The sequence below is a fragment of the Macrosteles quadrilineatus genome, unplaced genomic scaffold (assembly GCF_028750875.1).
Source record: "Macrosteles quadrilineatus isolate MER2022 unplaced genomic scaffold, UCM_ALF_1.0 Scaffold_3__2_contigs__length_128488019, whole genome shotgun sequence".
Taxonomy (NCBI): domain Eukaryota; kingdom Metazoa; phylum Arthropoda; class Insecta; order Hemiptera; family Cicadellidae; genus Macrosteles; species Macrosteles quadrilineatus.
In genome coordinates, this window is record NW_026542596.1 from 27,318,865 (window position 1) to 27,332,846 (window position 13,982).

Sequence of the window (13,982 nt, forward strand, 5' to 3'; positions counted from 1 at the left end):
CATCAGCTGATAGATAAGGTTTGCTAACACTACTATTACTGACTGGGAAACCTTGATTTCTGAGGTAATCATTGTATGTTACATTATTTAAACTTATACAAAGATTATCTAAGTCTAAAAATGTTTCAGGGTTCTTCTCAAATATTAGTTTGTTGCGCAAATCAGGATGTATTCCATTCTTAATAAAACTAACAAGTTGACCCTCAGTTAAATCACACTTTAATACCTGGTGGTTTATTTTTATTTCATGCACATATATAGACAAAGGTTCAAGGTGTTTTTGAGGTCTAAAAATTAAATCTTGTTTCAGCTTTTCCCTTAAGGTGATTGGCAAAAATGTGGTGATTATATTAGCATGCAACAAATCAATTAATTTTGATTCCCTCTTGAATTCTAATATTTTATTCACTAATGGTGCCGTAGAATAAATTGGGAGAATCTCATACAAATCTGGCTCAGATAAAGAAGTTTCATTGCGGACAGTAACTAGGTTTCTCAAAAACTGCAACAATGTGTTTGTTTCTAAACCATTACACACAGGAAAATTTTTTAAATAAATTTCCAATGGGTTTGACAACTTTGTAAAAAGGCTACTAGGACTTACGCTACTATTTACAACTGTACATGACTTTGGTTGATTATTTATGACTTGACTCGGAACATTTTGTTGAAAACAATCAATTTCGGCATTTTGAGGTGTTGATGAAGTGAAGTTTTCAGTTGGTGGAACTACCGATTTAGACTGATTTAATTTTTCCCCAATTATTTCATTCTCAACTATAGAGTTATTCAGCTCCTCTTCAAAGTCCCCCATCTCCTGGTCTGAGAAGGTATGCATTGTTTTAAATTGCTCAACACTATTTAAGATTTGCTGATTTAATTTGTCTAAACTAACCTTCTTATCTGGTTCAAGCTTACATTGTAATAGATTAGCAGTCCGGTTTTGTACATGCACTAGTTTTGCCTTGATTTTAGCTATTTTGAGTTTAGTCACATTTTCCCTACACTGTTCAATTAGAGAATCAATTTGTTCACACTTTTCCCCAATTATAGTTATTTCCCCAGATAAAGTGTATGAACCTTTTAAATTTGTTAAATCGGTATTCCGGTTAATACAAGATCTTAATGTTTTTCTTAAAGAGTCTACATCACTATCACTCGTTTATTCCCCTCTTATTCTTATCTCGTACAGAAGTTCTTCTTTGTTTAGATAATTTAAGTTGTATTTTGACATGTTGAAATTTTTCAGCCTCTACTTATTTGCTGTAATTCTTCTAACATAGGCCTACATATTTCTCACTTTTACCAGCTTTTAATTTTAAATGATTCATTAGCAGAGTGGCGCACTTGTATACCCCTGCCCCTACCATGTAGCCAATTAGGTAGTATACTTCAATTTAGGATGAATCTAATTTAAGCTGGTAGTAGAAGTGAGATAAATTAAAAGACAAAGTAGGCCAAAGATATATTTATTTTATGGATCTCAAATTTCTCAAAATACACTTTCCAAATAAAATCAAATATGCTCTTGTTACTTCCAAAAATTATACTAAATAATAAAATACTGGAAAGATCTTACTTTAATCAGAGACACTGGTTTAATGGTCAGAACTGGCACTAGCAGATACCATGCAATGCAACTAGAAGTGGTGCAAAAGCTACTGGACCAATCATAAGAAGGTACAAGAAGTCAATGTGGTTGATTTCTGTCTGAAAACATCTCACAAAACCGATAAAAAATATTCTCTACAAATTCTAATAATTAAAAGTGGATTTAAGATCCTTACAACTCCTTGTGAAAAATGTGCTTCTCCTAGAACAAAACTCGACAGGTCTGTATGAACTATACTTGTTTTCTTTTCTTGTAAAATGCATTAAAATTGATTTGAAAACTACTCTTTACTTTACCTCTTTTTCCAAAAATGATTTCTACAAAAGCTATATACAATAAATCTCCTAAAATCTTATTACTAACAATATTTAAAGCTACTTACAATTTCTACAGCAACCACATATTAGTAGACCATTTTTCCAGTGAACTTAACTGACAAAACTTGAAATTGGTTATCAATGACCACTACCAACCCTACAAACTAAATCTTTTAAACTGCTGGACACTCTTTCTTAAGTTTATGCTAGCCAATGATTATATAATTCGATTTTGTTTTTGTTATTTCAATCTAAAACTAATTTCCATCGGTACAATATTCAGAGAATTTTAAAAACAAATAATTTAATATTATTGTAAAACTATTCTGAGGCTAAATAAGTGAAATGAGCAATTTGAGGAATGAGGCAAGGCACATACATAATATAGTTAAGAATGTTCGATGTTAGTAATTCAGTTATTCAGTAAAGATTACGAGAGAATAAAGTAGGGTCAAGTCTGTCTGTACTCTGCTTTGATTAGGAGTTCTGATTCATCTACACCCCACTCTATCAGACAGCCAGTGATGCATTTTTTGAAAATAGTAATCGATGGAGAATGAAACAAATGATAAGAATTACAACGGGAGATAACATTACGATATAAAACTTCAGAAATGTAAGAGGAATTTGTTAATGAGTAAGACTTGGCTAAATGAGAGGTAGTTATTCCGACATTCTGTGCATATCGGGTATTATAAGAATGTGATGTTTGGTTAAAAATAGAATCGAAGTTCTTGAAAACATGAATTGAAAGAAATTTGATAAATAACTGTCTTACACTGAGTAAGGATAATTCACGAAATAATGTGTTAGTGGGGTATCGAATTGGCTTATTGAAAAAAACTTTGAGTAATAACTTCTGAAGGACAAAGAGAGGTTCTAAAACAGTGGGAAAAGCTCCGCCCCATACGATGATGCCAAATGAAAGTAACGACTGGACAATATGCTAGCTTCATTTCCTGTGTTGTTAATATGTCACGCAGTTTCCTAAATGCAAAGATATATTTACGTAATTTAGAGGTTAAAAAATGTATGTGGTCAGACCACTTCATACGATTGTCAAAAATCACACCTAAATATTTATAGGAACTTACTTTCTCAATTTGCTCACAAGAGCAAAATCTATTTAAAAAGTTGCCACAAGAGTGAATTGAAATATTTTCCAAGTTATAATCAGTAGTATCTCTTAGTGAAATTGGTAAGAATTTGGTTTTTGAAACATTTAAGGATAGAACATTTTGGTCAAACCATTTTTGTATTAAAAGAAGATCATGATTAGCATCATCACGGACGTTTTCCCAACTTGTCCCGTTTTCAAGAATGACGGTATCATCGGCAAATAAAAACAGTTTGCCTTTAATTGAAAGTTTTGTGATATTATTTATATAAATTAAAAACAGGACAGGCCCAAGAGTGCTTCCTTGAATTACCCCATAGTTTATGGGTTTTACGTCACTGGAAATTCCGTTAATCACCACACTTTGCTTTCTGTCGGATAAATAGCTTTGAAACCACTGATGAGCGGTGCCACGAATGCCAATGTTTTCTAGTTTAACTAATAGCTTTGTTCGATCAACAGAATCAAATGCCTTTTTTAGATCTAGGAATACCAGCATACTCCGTCTGTTGTGAGAGATATTATCATTTATGTTTTTACTTACTTCGAATAGAGCGTCAGATATATTTTTTTCTTTTACAAAACCGTACTGTTCTTTGCTTAAAATTTCGTTTGTTTCAAGGTAATTAAAAAGCTGGTCTTTCACAATGCGTTCTAAAATTTTTGAGAAAACACTCAGCATAGATATGGGGCGGAAGTTATTGACGTCTGAAAAATCGTTGGATTTGTAAAGAGGATATACTTTGGCTGTCTGAAAGGGGGTTGGAAAAGTGCCAGATGTTAAACTAAGATTGATCAAATGAGTTAGCGGTAGGAGAAAAATATGTATTTGTTGTTTTAGAAAATCAGCAGATATATTGTCAAAGCCAGGTGCAGACCCTCCCCTAAGTGAGTTAACGTAACGTGTGACGTCATGTTCAGTGACTGTGTGTAGCGTGAGCTGCGAGTCATGTCTGTAGTCGGCGTCGTTCAGTATTGGGGTTCCTCCAGAATCAATATTATTGGCCAGATTTTGACCAACAAGAGAGAAAAAAGTATTGAAATCACTAGCAATTCGCTTTAATGTTTCATCGTTAAAAACATGTGATTGAGGTAAAAACTTCTGTACAGGAAACGCATCTCGAGATTTGACTCTCCCAGACAGCTCATTGATAACACCCCAAAGCACTTTGGGATCTTTATTCCCCTGATTAATTTTGCTTCTGTAATAATCTCTCTTTGCATTTTTTAACGATCTACTTAAATTGCTTCTAACTATGATAAAGTGAATCCTTAGGTTTTCATTAAAAGGTTGTTTTTTTAGAGTTTTACTAAGCTTGTCCCTCTCACGAATTTGTTGAACAAGATCCAGCGTTATCCAAGGTTTTATCTTTTTAAATCTTGTATTGTTATTTGATAATTTTCTTGAGCTTTCATTAGACACTGATATAATTTCGTTAAAACGCTCAGAACAAACATTGGTATCGAAACAGTTCAGAACGGTTCCCCAATCTGCGTGAGTAAGATTGTCGGCAAGTAGTGTGTGGTCAATGTAAGTGTGACTTGTTTTGTCGGACTGATTGTTAGATGAATTGTTCGTGGTTACAGTCAAATTCAGTGCAGTTCCATAGTGATCGGTGATACCTGTCTCAAAAATAGCTGTATTTATATATTTTTAATCTGCAATACGGACAAATATATGATCCAAACAAGACATAGAGTTATAGGAGACACGTGTGGGTTTATCAATACACTGAACTAAGCCATTGCCTATCAAACAATTTAAATATCTGTCAGAAATGTGATTACCTTTGAGCAAGTCAATATTTATATCACCCACAAAAATCATCTTTACATTCAAAGGCAAATAGTTAAAGAATTCTTCGAGTTCTGATAAAAATAAGTCAACGTTGCTGTCGTGAGTTCTGTACAGTGTAGTAAGAATGTATTGCTCACTGTGTAAAGTAAAGTTCAAGCGTAAACCAAAAATGTCTCCAATAGTAATCTGTACATAAGTGAAAGCCAGACGATTATTTACATAAACTAGTACACCGTCATTCTGATTGCGATAGTTATCTGTAGTCACAAGGTCAAAGCCCTCTATAACCTCTCCCCCCACCCCACCCCTCAACCAACATTCAGAAAGAACAATGAAATCAAGATTATGAATAAATGGATGTAATAAGACTAACAACTCGTCAAAATTCTTCTGGATACTACGAATATTAATGTGAAATAATTTTAACGTGCTATCATTAAGCTTCGTATTAAAAAAATTAAAATAATCCGTCTCTGTGTCTAATGCTACACAGGAATTAAATGAAAGTATATCGTCATCCACTTCACCCAACATGACCTCTGCACAGCCTCCCACCCAGTCAAGGACCCTGAATTTAAAGTAGGAAAAAACTAAATATAATAAAAAATCAAGTAATAATTGTAACAGAGTTGTAAAAGTTACGATATTGAACATATTAAAATTGAGCTTTGGAGTCCAAAGCTATACTAACCTTAAATCTTACTAATATTATAAATGTGAAAGTTTGTGTGTTTGTTTGTTTGTTTGTTTGTTTGAAGTTCAATCACGCATTAACTACTGGACGGATTGGGCTGAAATTTGGCATGATGATAGCTCACATTCCCGATTAACATATAGGCATATTCTTAACTCAAAAATCCTTTCGGGCTCCGCCCCAGTGGCTCTGTAGTTCCCCATGTTAACCTTATGAGTATTCATATTTAAAGGGAATTAAAGAATTTAGTCAGCTGTTGGTTCTTAAAAAGTTGGTTCTATGATATGCAAAAGCATTAAAAAGTTATAAGATTTACCAACAGGGTGCAGCACTATATTTTTTTGCATTTATGGAACAGCTAATTTGAACTAAGCAGCAACAAAAAACTGTGATACGCAATGAGAACTAACTGTCAAAGTAGGATTGTTTACAGTTAAAATGTTAATGTTTTTAATTTCATGAATAGTTTGTGATATTTTGCGAATTTTTGATAATTTATTTTTCTCTATTGTTTAGGTGAAGTGGTAGAACATTATGGCTATGGTAGATGTGTAATACTATAGAATACTGTAAATTTAAAGAAGCAAATTTTATCAAACTGTGTCCTCCCTCATTGCAAACGCAAAGCTGTAACTGCAAGGTGTATTTTATACTTATATCCCAACCCCGTACGAAGGACGGGCTCTCTGCTAGTAACAAATAATTGTAACAGTAATGAAAAACTAAAATATCTTTTACCCTGGAGATGGAACAACAACGATAATTAAGTTGTAAATAGTGATGTGTTCGTACCTAAAGATTATTGCATTTGCGATTAATTAAATCCGTTATGTAAGGCGAAACGTTTTTAATCCCACTTGGTTTTGGATTTTCTTACAGAACGTGATCGGAAATGGTTGCAGTATTTGTAAACAACATTTAATGTAAATATATCAGTGACAGCTAGAAAAAATTATCCATCCAAACAGATGTTCGTTATTTCATAGAAGTCGTATTCTACAAACAGATGATTAGTATTTGATAAAGATGTATGTGGTAGACAGGGAGAAAACTTGACAAAAATCGCACAAAATTGGGTTTTGAACGTCATCAGTCAGGTTATTCAAGTGTAGCGATGCATATTTTAATGGCTAAATACACTTTCGCCAATTCAGTGAATACAAGAAAAAACTATATGAATCCCTATCGTATTTCGTATTCGTATTTCAGGAGAAGACCTCTTGTTCATTTTTACATGCAAAGACTACGTAAAATGTCTTCTGGGCCATGACAAACAGACAGACAGAAAGTGATATAACACATTAAAAGCTTTTTTAAAGTATAAACGCAAACATAACCGAAATATACATAATTCTAAACAATGTACATACAAAACTCTAATTTTATTTCTAGATATTTGATATACACAACCTTCCGATTAAGTGCATTTTTTCACTTCTATAAACGATTTTCTTTCTCATGACGCTTGATGAACGGCTTATACACGTAATAATAACTTTCTTAAATAGACAATCCTAACGAACTACTGTTGCAGTAAACTAAACAACCATGGGCGAATATTTCTTACTTTACTGTTACACATGTTTGAAATTTACATCTTGCTTAATATACTACTTAGTGCCTGTTGGCTACTATGAATTGTTCGGATTAATTTCAGATATTAAACTTTGTTTATATACACACAAGGTAAATTGACCTCCATGATACCCATAATTATACACCGGTACCATGTTACCACACTACAAATTTAATTCTACAATATACGGTACGTAGGTTTATCCAAACAAACGATCAAAACCCCCGAATAAAATTGTTATTTGACTCAATAGGCAATGGAAATAAGCGAGTCTCAACTTCCGATGCAGTTAAATAATACAATGGTAGAGGAATGCGCGAGACCAAGGACAAGGTCACGGAACGGTTGCTATAGAAACTTACGATAGCGCGCCAATAACTACAGTACGACAAACTTCGGACGGCGGATTGCATAAACAAACACGCCGCGTGTGTACAGCTCGACGGAGCTAGAACTTTCGGTTGGCAATACTGGCTTCTAGCCTCGAGCGACGTGGTTCGACCATGGGAAGAGCTTCAAACTCCTGGGTAACCCCGGTTAGCTCCTCCCACTCTGTCCCCTATCCCCACCTAAAAGACGAGCAAGTGGTATGTCGGTCAGGTAGATTGACGAACAATTGGTTTCTCGCATATAATAATTTAGTTTTACAGGCCGGTCAACTGGACTGACGACGAAATAACTTGTCGACGTACTGGTTTTTAGTATTTATCTATTTATTTAAAAAAGACGGTATAGTGGCCAGACGACCAAGTCTGAAAGTTTCATTACAATCTGTCGAGCGGTTTCGGAGTCCATAACGTATATACATATATACACACACACATACATAGTTCCTCTTTTATAGATATAGATAGATATGTGATATCGCCAGCCGGCAGCTTTATGAGTAACAGTACCTCACGTGCATTTTTCCTAGGAACCGATTGAATATTATTTTGATATCACACCTCCCTCGCTAAACCCCTATTAATCAGTTAAATCCCGAAGAGTCCCGTAGCACGGAGCCCAGATCCGCGAGTCACCGACGTCACTGATGGCGTTGTTGTTTTTGTTGGCTATATATTTTGTATAGCTTGTACCATTGACTAATTATTGTACACTAAATGAGACAGGAAACTGGCCTGCCTACTGGTTTGAATAGGTTTTGGTGCTGATTTCGAGAATTATGGAATATTGTAAGTACAGTGAAATATTTTCCAGCTCTGATCGTTTTCAAGTGTCCATTATAGCAACTTTTTCACATAGGTAAAATTTGTACCCGATGAAATTTTAACCCTCTACTATTGATGAAACTCCAATTTTGATATGATTTAATGTAAGAGAGTCGGTAAACACTTATCCAGCATGAAAAGTGGATGCATTCTGGCCACCAATGGTGACAGGCTTTCATAGAGGGCTGTGGTGCACAATATGAGTGTTTTTAGATTTGTTTACTCTGAAAACCTCCTAATTCCTACTAACAGAAACTTTTTAAAATACCCTAGCTAAAAGTAAAACAAACAAATACTAATTGACATAATTTATTGTTTGATAAAGGGTTAGAGATAAAATTGCCAATATCATGAATGTACCATAGTTTTGAGTCCTTATTTGACTAAGGATAAGGAGGAGTTGACAAGGATGTGTGATAACTATTATTGTAATTTGGTTTAATACAATAAACACTCTCTCAACAGGTTAAGTTTTACTAACTGTCTTGATTAGATCATGTGAACTGGTTTTCATGGGTTTTGTGGAGTGAATATGGATTTGTAGCATATTTATCATGAAAACATCCAACAAAATTTCAGATATTTTCAGTACTACATATTCTTTAAAGACATCAAGAGAGCTATCAAAATCCCTTTTCTTTAGTTCGCTGATGATATTAAAGTGTTTGTGGAAAGTTGCTTCCCTCCATGATTTTGAGTCCTTGCCTAAGGCTCTTAATGATTTCTCAGCTAAGACTTGACCAAAGATAATGTTCCACCAAGAAGAAGTTGAAAATCATTAGCGTCAAATAAAAGTATCTGGATATTGACTATCTCCTAGATTATTTTTTACTCATCATATTTGTTTGGGCCAGATATTCACCACACCTGTTCCAATACCTTTAGCATTCTCAAAATGATCTACTCTCCAAGACACTGAGCATCCATGCTGATCCATGCCTAGATCCTGCTAGATCCAGTATAATATTTTTTTATGTGCAGCAACAACAGGGTAGGCCTACTACTGTGTATTCTGGTTGCCTTTACCAGTGCAGCCTTTTCCACTGTCTTCGTTTCGTCAAACTTAAAAATTCATTAAATTCTTGGGATGTAAATTGGGGACCACCATCAGTTACAATAGTAGTTGGTAAGCCAAACGTTGCAAAACAATGCCTCAGTTTTTCTATGGTTTGCCTAGCTGTTGTAGTTGGCATGTAAAAGACTTCAATCCATTTGGAGTGACCATCAACCAAGATTAGGAACTCCTTTCCTTCGAATGAGGCAAAGTCGAGATGTAGTCTCTGCCAGTTGTGTTTGGGCCACGCCCAGGGTTGTAGTGGGGCCAGAGGAGCAGACTTGCGAGTGCTTTGACAAACTGAACAACTCTTGACCATGTTCTCGATCTCCGAGTCCATTCCAGGCCAGAAAACAAAGCTACGGGCTAAAGATTTCATCCTAGACTCTCCCGGGTGCTCAGAGTGAAGTAAAATCAAGATTTCTTTACGATGGGTGGGTGGTATCACCACTCTGCTTCCCCACAATAGGCAACCTTTTTCCACAGACAGCTGAGAACTTTTATTGGCGTATGGCTTTACGGTTTCATCATTTACAAAATTAGGCCAACCGTTAGAAGTAAAATCCAATACTTTCGACAAAACTGTGTCAAATTTAGTTGCTGTTGCAATTTCTTTGGAAGTGATTGGTAGTCGGTATGAAGCTGAAAAGAATGAAATTTCACCTTCCTCCTCAGATGTCTCACATGGCAGCCGCGACAGTGCATCGGCATTCGAAATTTCTTCCCCTCTTTTGTAGCGAATATTGTAGTCGTAAGCCGCAAGTGTTAGAGCCCATCGTTGTATCCGTGCTGCAGCCAGAGTCGGTATCCCTTTTGTTGGACCTAAGAGAAAAGTGAGTGGCCTATGGTCAGTCACAAGGGTGAATTTTCTACCATACAAGAAGTTGTGGAATTTCTTCACTGCGAAGATGATAGCCAGTGCTTCCTTCTCAATTTGGCTATACTTAACCTCACACTTGGATAAGGCTCTTGACGCAAATGCGATTGGTCGTTCTGCCCCATCAGGTAGGTTATGAGCAATCACACATCCAATTCCGTAGCTGGAACTGTCAGAGGTTACAATAATGTCCAGTTCGGGGTTGTAAGGCATTAGAACGTTGTCCTTAACGAGTAGATTCTTGCACTGCAAAAATGTAGCTTCACATTCTTTGCACCAATTCCACGGTACATCCTTATTCAATAGCCTATATAAAGGATGGAGCAAAGTTGACAGGTTTGGCAAAAATTTGCCATAGAAATTGACTAAGCCTAGGAAAGATCGCAGCTGCGTAACATTTTCAGGCTTCGGAGCGTTTGCAATAGCCTTCGTAAGGTCATCCGATTGATGAATTCCCTTTTCATCAATTCGATACCCAAGAAATTTCAGACTTTTCTGAAAGAATTCACTCTTTGACGTGTTAATTTGAACGCCATATTGACACAAGCGTTTCAACACCGCATCTACCTTAGTACACATGTCTTGTGTATTTATACTGTAAATCAAAATATCGTCCAGGTAACATACTGTACCCTCTAACCCAAACAAAATTTTGTCCATTGTAGCTTGGAATAGCGCCCCAGCGCTCGTGATACCATATGGAAGTCGAGCATATCGATAAAGACCCTTATGAGTATTAATAGTTAGAAGTTCCTGTGAGCTTTGGCTAACTTTTAGTTGACTATAAGCAGCCGTCAGATCTAACTTAGAGAAACACTTGGATCCTGATATTTTTGCAAAAATGTCTTCAGGGTTAGGGAGAGGGTAGTGGTCGGTTCTTAACCAGGGGTTGACAGTAGATTTAAAGTCGCCACATAGGCGCACTCCTCCATTATTTTTCGGAACTACTACTATTGGAGAGCTCCAATCTGACTGAGTAACTGGAAAAATTACACCATTTTTAATTAAATTGTCTAATTCATTTTCAACTGCGTTGCGCAGAGCATACGGGACATTTCGGGCTTTACAGAAAACCGGCCTAGCCCCTTCTTTTAAAACTAAATCCACAGAAATATCTTTAATTTCTCCAATAGTGTTCTCAAAAACAGAAGCATATTTCTTCTTCAATTCATTAACTAGGCCTAAGTCAGAAGTTAGAACGGTCTTACCGTTAAGCTGATGCACATTCGTCTCTGCGCTGGCAGCAACCTGATCACTAGGTCCCATTGAACTCCAATCCAGTTTAAGCTTTTCTAGCCAATTACGTCCCAGTAGCGATGGCTGGCGCGCTCCGGCGCTCTCGATGACGACAATCGGTAGATGTTGGCTGTCTCCTGTGTTGGTGCTAATATTAGCCTGAAACTTCCCAAGAACATTTATATCCTCTCCAGTGTAGGTTTTCAACTTTATATGACACTCTTCCAGTTTAGTTTCCTTTTTATAAAAATTTTCAAAATAAATATTATCAGGCATAACTGTAACTACAGCCCCAGTATCCACAACCATCTCAATCGGGACCTTATCTATCATAACAGTTGTCACAAAACTATTTACCTTAGATTGTGACTGGTTAGCATAGGCTATTGTATGAAGGCCTAATTCATAATCCAAGTCTGGCTGGCCAGCGGGTGATTCATCTTCCTCGCTGCCAGATTCACTTATATTTACACGGCCCATAGGCCTACTGTGAAATTTATTACTAGGCTTACCATATTTGTTGTTAGGCCTAGAAGGCTTACTTGATTGACACATATTAGAAAGATGACCCTTTCTCTGACAATTGAAACATGTGAATTCAACATAAGGACAGTTTTTGGAGTCATGTGTTTTACCGCAACGGTAACATTTTTGCTGAAACATACCCTTAGGCCTAGGCTTAAATGCACCCTGCCCCTTCCGATTAATGCCTGGGGTAGGCTTAACAAAATTGATTTCACCTACATTTCTTTCAGGGTGGAGAGATCTAACATTACGATCTGCATTTTCAATAACCAATGCAATATCCATTGCCTTAGAGAAGGTTAGGGAATCCCCCTCTGCCAAAAGTTTACTTTGGATAGCTGCCGATTTTAGGCCGCAAAGAAACCTATCTCTGAGTGCCTCATCAAGAAATTTATCAAACTTACAAGAAGCAGCAAGTTTCTTTAACTGCATACAATAGTCTGATATTGACTCTCCCTCCTTTTGTGACCTTTTATTGAACAGAAATCGCTCATAAGTCGTGTTAATCTTAGGCAGGAAATGTGACTCCAAAACATCCATTGCCCCCTTAAACTCTACCTCACCTACCTTCTTTGGATGAAGTAGGTCTTTAAGCGTAGTATAGAGCCTAGGCCCCATGATTGATATGAAATATGACAATTTCTCCTCATCTTTTATTTTATTAATCGTGAAAAAATTGCTTAGCCTTTCCGAATAATTTTCAAAGGTCTCCAGTTCTTCATTAAACTCACTGACTTTACCTATCAGTTGTTTACTCATTGTAGAAACAATTATCTGCACACTTTAAACTGATTTTAAACTCAAAAATCATTTATCTTCACAATTCCTAAACTTTCCTTCCGTGACATGAAAATGACAAGATTCTTGCAACTTGCAGGTTAAAAACTGTCTTCATGATGAGTCATCACTTGATGGATGACGAACGAAAGCGGGCAAGCGGTCACTGTTACTAGTAACTGCTACATTTGGAACAGTTGCACTCGGTCTGGAACAGGTTTCGGAACCGTGACTGCCGAAATTGGTGACGCTGTAGAACCTATTATTTCGGAACGGTAACTGTTACTTTGGAACTGTTCCCACACACGCTACGCACTTTTCCTGCACGAAATTGCAACTTCTGGCAAAGTGTAAAAACGCACTTTTAAGCTTCAATACTGATAAAAACGCGAACGGATTTCGAAAAAACACCTCGTCGCCACTTGTTTTACCCCGGAAAACATATGTTTAAGTACTTTAATCTTACTAACTTAAATTAACGAACTCGAACTAATAGATCAGAACAGATTAACCCGTCTAGTCGTACCTGGATCTCAGCTCGAACTGAAGCCTCGTCTTGCTCTCGTAGGGGAGGGGGCTTATCTCCAAACCCAGGTTCCAAAGGTCACTAATTGTCCTTCTACTCTACATTGTTCAAATAATAACTTAGGCTAATTCTCTTCTTATTTACAACAGTCCCAATACGGGAAGAATGAGCGTACACCTAGTAAGTAATACTGTAGATTGGATGGGACAGTCAATTATTATCTCTAATGATATACTAATAGTATAATGGTACACAGACGGCTCCCTAATCGATGGAAAATCTGGTTTTGGGGTTTACTGTCGATCACCCAGAACAGAACTATCAGGAAGTCTGGGACAATACTGTACCATCTTCCAGGCAGAAATCTATGGCATCTTGGCTTGTGCCAACCTAGGACTAGCCAGACGGTACCAAGACAAAAGGATAGTGATTTTATCTGATTGTCAGGCTGCTCTCAAAGCTCTTGACTCAAATGAAGTCACCTCAAAACTGGTCTGGGAGTGTTTCAACACCCTCTGCAGACTTGCATCACAGAACTCTGTAACTCTCGGCTGGGTCCCAGGCCATGTAGGCATTGGCGGCAACGAGAGTGCAGACAAGCTGGCAAAAAAAGGTGCGAGCATGCCACTCTTTGGACCAGAGCCATTTTGTGGCATCAGCAA

At 36.7% G+C, this 13,982-nt stretch overlaps 1 protein-coding gene across 1 annotated transcript in view; it reads right to left on the reverse strand.

The window, feature by feature from the left end:
* The window catches only part of LOC128990330 (uncharacterized), a 230,359-nt gene that overhangs the window by 122,933 nt on the left and 93,444 nt on the right, over nt 1–13,982 (reverse strand). The window lies entirely within an intron of this gene.